At 50.6% G+C, this 10,502-nt stretch overlaps 1 protein-coding gene across 2 annotated transcripts in view; it reads right to left on the reverse strand.

The window, feature by feature from the left end:
- The window catches only part of LOC121272150 (claudin-1-like), an 80,005-nt gene extending 69,993 nt beyond the window's left edge, over positions 1–10,012 (reverse strand). Inside the window, exon 1 of one of the 2 annotated variants that reach the window (XM_041178668.1) lies at positions 9,885–10,012. The gene's annotated coding sequence lies outside the window, so the exon portion shown is untranslated. Of the gene's footprint in view, positions 1–9,811 lie in introns of both variants that reach the window. The other variant, XM_041178658.1, reaches the window with a different exon arrangement.
- Between the last annotated feature and the right edge of the window lie 490 nt (positions 10,013–10,502).

A 10,502-nucleotide genomic window follows, 5' to 3' on the forward strand; every position in this document is an offset into this window, starting at 1 on the left:
CAGCCCCTCACTCAGATACTGAACACAATCCACCAACCCCTCACTCAAAAACTGAACACAATCCCCTAGACTCTCACTCAGATACTGAACACAATCCCCCAGCCCCTCACTCAAATACTGAACTCAATACACCAGCCCCTCACTCAGATACTGAACACAATCCCCCAACCCCTCACTCAGATACTGAACACAATCCCCCAACCCCTCACTCAGATACTGAACACAATCCCCCAACCCCTCACTCAGATACTGAACACAATCCCCCAACCCCTCATTCAGATACTGAACACAATCCCCCAACCCCTCACTCAAATACTGAACACAATCCCCCAACCCCTCACTCAGATACTGAACACAATCCCCCAACCCCTCACTCAGATACTGAACACAATCCCCCAACCCCTCACTCAGATACTGAACACAATCCCCCAACCCCTCACTCAAATACTGAACACAATCCCCCAACCCCTAACTCAAATACTGAACACAATCCCCTAGCCCCTCACTCAAATACTGAACACAATGCCCCAGCTGCTCACTCAGATACTGAACACAATCCCCCAACCCCTCACTCAGATACTGAACACAATCCCCCAACCCCTCACTCAGATACGGAACACAAACCCCCAACCCCTCACTCAGATACTGAACACAATCCCCCAACCCCTCACTCAGATACTGAACACAATCCCCCAACCCCTCACTCAGATATTGAACACAATCCCCCAGCCCCTCACTCAAATACTGAACACAATCCGCCAACCCCTCACTCAAATGCTGAACACAATCCCCCAACCCCTCACTCAGATACTGAACACAATCCCCCAACCCCTCACTCAAATATTGAACACAATCCACCAACCCCTCACTCAGATACTGAACACAATCCCCCAGCCCCTCACTCAGATACTGAACACAATCCCCCAGCCCCTCACTCAGATACTGAACACAATCCCTCAACCCATCACTCAGATACTGAACACAATCCCCCAACCCCTCACTCAGATACTGAACACAATCCCCCAACCCCTCACTCAGATACTGAACACAATCCCCCAACCCCTCACTCAGATACTGAACACAATCCCCCAACCCCTCACTCAGATACTGAACACAATCCCCCAGCCCCTCACTCAGATACTGAACACAATCCCCCAGCCCCTCACTCAGATACTGAACACAATCCCCCAACCCCTCACTCAGATACTGAACACAATCCCCCAACCCCTCACTCAGAAACTGAACACAATCCCCCAACCCCTCACTCAGATACTGAACACAATCCCCCAGACCCCTCACTCAGATACTGAACACAATCCCCCAGCCCCTCACTCAGATACTGAACACAATCCCCCAACCCCTCACTCAAATACTGAACACAATCCCCTAGCCCTCACTCAGATACTGAACACAATCCCCCCAACCCCTCACTCAGATACTGAACACAATCCCCCAACCCCCTCACTCAGATACTGAACACAATCCCCCAACCCCTCACTCAGATACTGAACACAATCCCCCAACCCCTCACTCAGATACTGAACACAATCCCCCAACCCCTCACTCAGATACTGAACACAATCCCCCAACCCCTCACTCAGATACTGAACACAATCCCCCAACCCCTCACTCACATACTGAACATAATCCCCCAACCCCTCACTCAGATACTGAACACAATCCCCCAACCCCTCACTCAGATACTGAACACAATACCCAGCCCCTCACTCAGATACTGAACACAATCCCCCAGCCCCACACTCAGAAACTGAACACAATCCCCCAACCCCTCACTGAGATACTGAACACAATCCCCCAACCCCTCACTCAGATACTGAACACAATCCCCCAACCCCTCACTCAGATACTGAACACAATCCCCCAACCCCTCACTCAGATACTGAACACAATCCCCCAACCCCTCACTCAGATACTGAACACAATCCGCCCAACCCCTCACTCAGATACTGAACACAATCCCCCAACCCCTCACTCAGATACTGAACACAATCCCCCAACCCCTCACTCAGATACTGAACACAATCCCCCAACCCCTCACTCAGATACTGAACACAATCCCCAACCCCTCACTCAGATACTGAACACAATCCCCCAACCCCTCACTCAGATACTGAACACAATCCCCCAACCCCTCACTCAGATACTGAACACAATCCCCCAACCCCTCACTCAGATACTGAACACAATCCCCCAACCCCTCACTCAGATACTGAACACAATCCCCCAACCCCTCACTCAGATACTGAACACAATCCCCCAACCCCTCACTCAGATACTGAACACAATCCCCCAACCCCTCACTCAGATACTGAACACAATCCCCCAACCCCTCACTCAGATACTGAACACAATCCCCCAACCCCTCACTCAGATACTGAACACAATCCCCCAACCCCTCACTCAAATACTGAACACAATCCCCCAACCCCTCACTCAGATACTGAACACAATCCCCAACCCCTCACTCAGATACTGAACACAATGCCCCCAGCTGCCTCACTCAGATACTGAACACAATCCCCCAACCCCTCACTCAGATACTGAACACAATCCCCCAACCCCTCACTCAGATACTGAACACAATCCCCCAACCCCTCACTCAGATACTGAACACAATCCCCCAACCCCTCACTCAGATACTGAACACAATCCCCCAACCCCTCACCTCAGATACTGAACACAATCCCCCAGCCCCTCACTCAGAATACTGAACACAATCCCGCCAACCCCTCACTCAAATGCTGAACACAATCCCCCAACCCCTCACTCAGATACTGAACACAATCCCCCAACCCCTCACTCAAATATTGAACACAATCACCAACCCCTCACTCAGATACTGAACACAATCCCCCAGCCCCTCACTCAGATACTGAACACAATCCCCCAGCCCCTCACTCAGATACTGAACACAATCCCTCAACCCATCACTCAGATACTGAACACAATCCCCTCAACCCCTCACTCAGATACTGAACACAATCCCCCAACCCCTCACTCAGATACTGAACACAATCCCCCAACCCCTCACTCAGATACTGAACACAATCCCCCAACCCCTCACTCAGATACTGAACACAATCCCCCAACCCCTCACTCAATACTGAACACAATCCCCCATCCCCTCACTCAGATACTGAACACAATCCCCCAACCCCTCCACTCAGATACTGAACACAATCCCCCAGCCCCTCACTCAGATACTGAACACAATCCCCCAACCCCTCACTCAGATACTGAACACAATCCCCCAACCCCTCACTCAGATACTGAACACAATCCCCCTAGCCCCTCACTCAGATACTGAACACAATCCCCCCAAGCCCCTCACTCAATACTGAACACAATCCCCCAACCCCTCACTCAGATACTGAACACAATCCCCCAACCCCTCACTCAGATACTGAACACAATCCCCCAACCCCTCACTCAGATACTGAACACAATCCCCCAACCCCTCACTCAGATACTGAACACAATCCCCCAACCCCTCACTCAGATACTGAACACAATCCCCCAACCCCTCACTCAGATACTGAACACAATCCCCCAACCCCTCACTCAGATACTGAACACAATCCCCCAACCCCTCACTCAGATACTGAACACAATCCCCCAACCCCCTCACTCAAATACTGAACACAATCCCCCAACCCCTCACTCAGATACTGAACACAATCCCCCAAGCCCCTCACTCAGATACTGAACACAATCCCCCAACCCCTCACTCAGATACTGAACACAATCCCCCAACCCCTCACTCAGATACTGAACACAATCCCCAACCCCTCACTCAGATACTGAACACAATCCCCAACCCCTCACTCAGATACTGAACACAATCCCCCAACCCCTCACTCAGATACTGAACACAATCCCCCAACCCCTCACTCAGATACTGAACACAATCCCCCAAGCCCCTCACTCAGATACTGAACACAATCCCCAACCCCTCACTCAGATACTGAACACAATCCCCCAACCCCTCACTCAGATACTGAACACAATCCCCCAACCCCTCACTCAGATACTGAACACAATCCCCCAACCCCTCACTCAGATACTGAACACAATCCCCCAACCCCTCACTCAGATACTGAACACAATCCCCAACCCCTCACTCAGATACTGAACACAATCCCCCAACCCCTCACTCAAATACTGAACACAATCCCCCAACCCCTCACTCAGATACTGAACACAATCCCCCAACCCCTCACTCAGATACTGAACACAATCCCCCAACCCCTCACTCAGATACTGAACACAATCCCCCACCCCCTCACTCAGATACTGAACACAATCCCCAACCCCCTCACTCAGATACTGAACACAATCCCCCAACCCCTCACTCAGATACTGAACACAATCCCCCAACCCCTCACTCAAATACTGAACACAATCCCCCAACCCCTCACTCAGATACTGAACACAATCCCCCAACCCCTCACTCAGAATACTGAACACAATCCCCCAACCCCTCACTCAGATACTGAACACAATCCCCCAACCCCTCACTCAGATACTGAACACAATCCCCCAACCCCTCACTCAGAATACTGAACACAATCCCCCAACCCCTCACTCAGATACTGAACACAATCCCCCAACCCCTCACTCAGAATACTGAACACAATCCCCCAACCCCTCACTCAGATACTGAACACAATCCCCCAACCCCTCACTCAGATACTGAACACAATCCCCCAACCCTCACTCAGATACTGAACACAATCCCCCAACCCCTCACTCAGATACTGAACACAATCCCCACTCCTCACTCAGATACTGAACACAATCCCCCAACCCCTCACTCAGATACTGAACACAATCCCCCAACCCCTCACTCAGATACTGAACACAATCCCCCAACCCCTCACTCAGATACTGAACACAATCCCCCAACCCCTCACTCAGATACTGAACACAATCCCCCAACCCCTCACTCAGATACTGAACACAATCCCCCAACCCCTCACTCAAATACTGAACACAATCCGCCAACCCCTCACTCAAATGCTGAACACAATCCCCCAACCCCTCACTCAGATACTGAACACAATCCCCCAACCCCTCACTCAAATATTGAACACAATCCACCAACCCCTCACTCAGATACTGAACACAATCCCCCAGCCCCTCACTCAGATACTGAACACAATCCCCCAACCCCTCACTCAGATACTGAACACAATCCCTCAACCCATCACTCAGATACTGAACACAATCCCCCAACCCCTCACTCAGATACTGAACACAATCCCCCAACCCCTCACTCAGATACTGAACACAATCCCCCAACCCCTCACTCATATACTGAACACAATCCCCCAGCCCCTCACTCAGGTACTGAACACAATCCCTCAGCCCCTCACTCAGATACTGAACACAATCCCCCAACCCCTCACTCAGATACTGAACACAATCCCCCAACCCCTCACTCAGAAACTGAACACAATCCCCCAGCCCCTCACTCAGATACTGAACACAATCCCCCAACCCCTCATTCAGATACTGAACACAATCCCCCAGCACGTCACTCAGATACTGAACACAATTCCCCAACCCCTCACAAAAATACTGAACACAATCCCCCAACCCCTCACTCAAATACTGAACACAATCCCCCAACCCCTCACTCAGATACTGAACACAATCCCCCAAACCCCTCACTCAAATACTGAACACAATCCCCCAACCCCTCACTCAAATACTGAACACAATCCCCCAACCCCTCACTCAGGTACTGAACAAAATCCCCCAAGCCCTCACTCAGATACTGAACACAATCCCCCAACCCCTCACGCAAATACTGAACACAATCCCCCAACCCCTCACTCAAATACTGAACACAATTCCCCAACCCCTCACTCAAATACTGAACACAATTCCCCAACCCCTCACTCAGATACTGAACAAAATCCCCCAAGCCCTCACTCAGATACTGAACACAATCCCCCAACCCCTCACGCAAATAGTGAACACAATCCCCCAACCCCTCACTCAAATACTGAACACAATTCCCCAACCCCTCACTCAGATACTGAACACAATCCCACAACCCCTCACTCAGATACTGAACACAATCCCCCAACCCCTCACTGAGATACTGAACACAATCCCCCAACCCCTCACTCAAATACTGAACACAATCCCCCAACCCCTCACTCAGATACTGAACACAATCCCCCAACCCCTCAGTCAAATACTGAACACAATCCCCCAGCCCCTCACTCATATACTGAACACAATCCCCCAACCTCTCACTCAGATACTGAACACAATCCCCCAACCCCTCACTCAGATACTGAACACAATCCCCCAACACCTCACTCAAATACTGAACACAATCCCCCAACACCTCACTCAAATACTGAACACAATCCCCCAACCCCTCACTCAGATACTGAACACAATCCCCCAACCCCTCACTCAGATACTGAACACAATCCCCCAACCCCTCACTCAGATACTGAACACAATTCCCCAACCCCTCACTCAGATACTGAACACAATCCCACAACCCCTCACTCAGATACTGAACACAATCCCCCAACCCCTCACTCAGATACTGAACACAATCCCCCAACCCCTCACTCACATACTGAACACAATCCCCCAACCCCTCACTCAGATACTGAACACAATCCCCCAACCCCTCACTCAGATACTGAACACAATCCCCCAAGCCCCTCACTCAGATACTGAACACAATCCCCCAACCCTCTCACTCAGATACTGAACACAATCCCCCAACCCCTCACTCAGATACTGAACACAATCCCCCAACACCTCACTCAAATACTGAACACAATCCCCCAACACCTCACTCAAATACTGAACACAATCCCCCAACCCCTCACTCAGATACTGAACACAATCCCCCAACCCCTCACTCAGATACTGAACACAATCCCGCAGCCCCTCACTCAGATACTGAACACAATCCCGCAGCCCCTCACTCAGATACTGAACACAATCCCCCAGCCCCTCACTCAGATACTGAACACAATCCCCCAACCCCTCATTCAGATACTGAACACAATCCCCCAACCCCTCACTCAGATACTGAACACAATCCCCCAACCCCTCACTCAGATACTGAACACAATCCCACAACCCCTCACTCAGATACTGAACACAATCCCCCAACCCCTCACTCAGATACTGAACACAATCCCCCAACCCCTCACTCAAATACTGAACACAATCCCCCATCCCCTCACTCAGATACTGAACACAATCCCCCAACCCCTCAGTCAAATACTGAACACAATCCCCCAACCCCTCATTCAGATACTGAACACAATTCCCCAACCCCTCACTCAGATACTGAACACAATCCCCCAACCCCTCACTCAGATACTGAACACAATCCCCCAACCCCTCACTCAGATACTGAACACAATCCCCCAGCCCCTCACTCAGATACTGAACACAATCCTCCAGCCCCTCACTCAGATACTGAACACAATCCACCAACCCCTCACTCAAAAACTGAACACAATCCCCTAGACTCTCACTCAGATACTGAACACAATCCCCCAGCCCCTCACTCAAATACTGAACTCAATACACCAGCCCCTCACTCAGATACTGAACACAATCCCCCAACCCCTCACTCAGATACTGAACACAATCCCCCAACCCCTCACTCAGATACTGAACACAATCCCCCAACCCCTCACTCAGATACTGAACACAATCCCCCAACCCCTCACTCAGATACTGAACACAATCCCCAAACCCCTCACTCAAATACTGAACACAATCCCCCAACCCCTCACTCAGATACTGAACACAATCCCCCAACCCCTCACTCAGATACTGAACACAATCCCCCAACCCCTCACTCAGATACTGAACACAATCCCCCAACCCCTCACTCAAATACTGAACACAATCCCCCAACCCCTAACTCAAATACTGAACACAATCCCCTAGCCCCTCACTCAAATACTGAACACAATGCCCCAGCTGCTCACTCAGATACTGAACACAATCCCCCAACCCCTCACTCAGATACTGAACACAATCCCCCAACCCCTCACTCAGATACTGAACACAATCCCCCAACCCCTCACTCAGATACTGAACACAATCCCCCAACCCCTCACTCAGATACTGAACACAATCCCCCAACCCCTCACTCAGATACTGAACACAATCCCCCAACCCCTCACTCAGATACTGAACACAATCCCCCAACCCCTCACTCAGATATTGAACACAATCCCCCAGCCCCTCACTCAAATACTGAACACAATCCGCCAACCCCTCACTCAAATACTGAACACAATCCCCCAACCCCTCACTCAGATACTGAACACAATCCCCCAACCCCTCACTCAAATATTGAACACAATCCACCAACCCCTCACTCAGATACTGAACACAATCCCCCAGCCCCTCACTCAGATACTGAACACAATCCCCCAGCCCCTCACTCAGATACTGAACACAATCCCTCAACCCATCACTCAGATACTGAACACAATCCCCCAACCCCTCACTCAGATACTGAACACAATCCCCCAACCCCTCACTCAGATACTGAACACAATCCCCCAACCCCTCACTCATATACTGAACACAATCCCCCAGCCCCTCACTCAGGTACTGAACACAATCCCTCAGCCCCTCACTCAGATACTGAACACAATCCCCCAACCCCTCGCTCAGATACTGAACACAATCCCCCAACCCCTCACTCAGAAACTGAACACAATCCCCCAGCCCCTCACTCAGATACTGAACACAATCCCCCAACCCCTCATTCAGATACTGAACACAATCCCCCAGCACCTCACTCAGATACTGAACACAATTCCCCAACCCCTCACTCAAATACTGAACACAATCCCCCAACCCCTCACTCAAATACTGAACACAATCCCCCAACCCCTCACTCAGATACTGAACACAATCCCCCAAACCCCTCACTCAAATACTGAACACAATCCCCCAACCCCTCACTCAAATACTGAACACAATCCCCCAACCCCTCACTCAGGTACTGAACAAAATCCCCCAAGCCCTCACTCAGATACTGAACACAATCCCCCAACCCCTCACGCAAATACTGAACACAATCCCCCAACCCCTCAGTCAAATACTGAACACAATTCCCCAACCCCTCACTCAAATACTGAACACAATTCCCCAACCCCTCACTCAGATACTGAACAAAATCCCCCATTCCCTCACTCAGATACTGAACACAATCCCCCAACCCCTCACGCAAATAGTGAACACAATCCCCCAACCCCTCACTCAAATACTGAACACAATTCCCCAACCCCTCACTCAGATACTGAACACAATCCCCCAACCCCTCACTCAGATACTGAACACAATCCCCCAACCCGTCACTCAGATACTGAACACAATCCCCCAACCCCTCACTCAGATACTGAACACAATCCCCCAACCCCTCACTCAGATACTGAACACAATCCCCCAACCCCTCACTCAGATACTGAACACAATCCCCCAACCCCTCACTCAGATACTGAACACAATCCCCCAACCCCTCACTCAGATACTGAACACAATCCCCCAACCCCTCACTCAGATACTGAACACAATCCGCAAACCCCTCACTCAGATACTGAACACAATCCCACAACCCCTCACTCAGATACTGAACACAATCCCCCAACCCGTCACTCAGATACTGAACACAATCCCCCAACCCCTCACTCAGATACTGAACCCAATCCCCCAACCCCTCACTCAGATACTGAACACAATCCCCCAGCCCCTCACTCAGATACAGGTGGGATTGTACCTGTCTCTGGCCGGATTTGAAGTGTTAAACGTTCCGAACGGGGAGCTGCTGCCGCTGATTTCTGGAGATGTACCTGTGTCGGTGAGGCGCACCTTTGGTGTGAATGAGGCGGATTCTGGCTCTGTTGCGCTTCCAGCGGTTCAGAGCAGCTGTAACCCTCTCACTCTGGGTTTCAGATCCACTCCCAGTCCGCGGGCGGGTTCTCAAGAAAACTCCACTTCACAGGAACCTCAACCAATAATAAAGCTGCAGCTAAAGCCACGGTGTGTGGCGGGTTTGTAACACCCCGATTACGTGAAACTTTTTTTTAAAAAAAATGCTGTGAACTCGAATGGAGCTTTTCTGGTTGTAAACGTGTGTTTCGAAGCTACTGGTGCAAGTAAGTGCTCATGTTACATAGACATGCCCTGGTGCTATCAGACCATCAACGCAGGAATAATTATTCACACACACACACACACACACAAGAATTAAGAGCAGGAGTAGGCCGTTCGGCCCCTCCAGCCTGTTCTACCACTGAATATGATCACAGCTGATCTGATTGATTAACACCACTTTCTTGCCTCACTCCCCATAACCGCGGACTTCCTTGTCAGCCACACACACACACACACACACACACACACATGTATATGTATTCTATTTACTGAAAAAAAAGTGGAGATGGTGGCATAGTCACTGCCTGGTAACC

Source organism: Carcharodon carcharias, chromosome 2 (genome assembly GCF_017639515.1).
Source record: "Carcharodon carcharias isolate sCarCar2 chromosome 2, sCarCar2.pri, whole genome shotgun sequence".
NCBI classification, from domain to species: Eukaryota; Metazoa; Chordata; class Chondrichthyes; order Lamniformes; family Lamnidae; genus Carcharodon; species Carcharodon carcharias.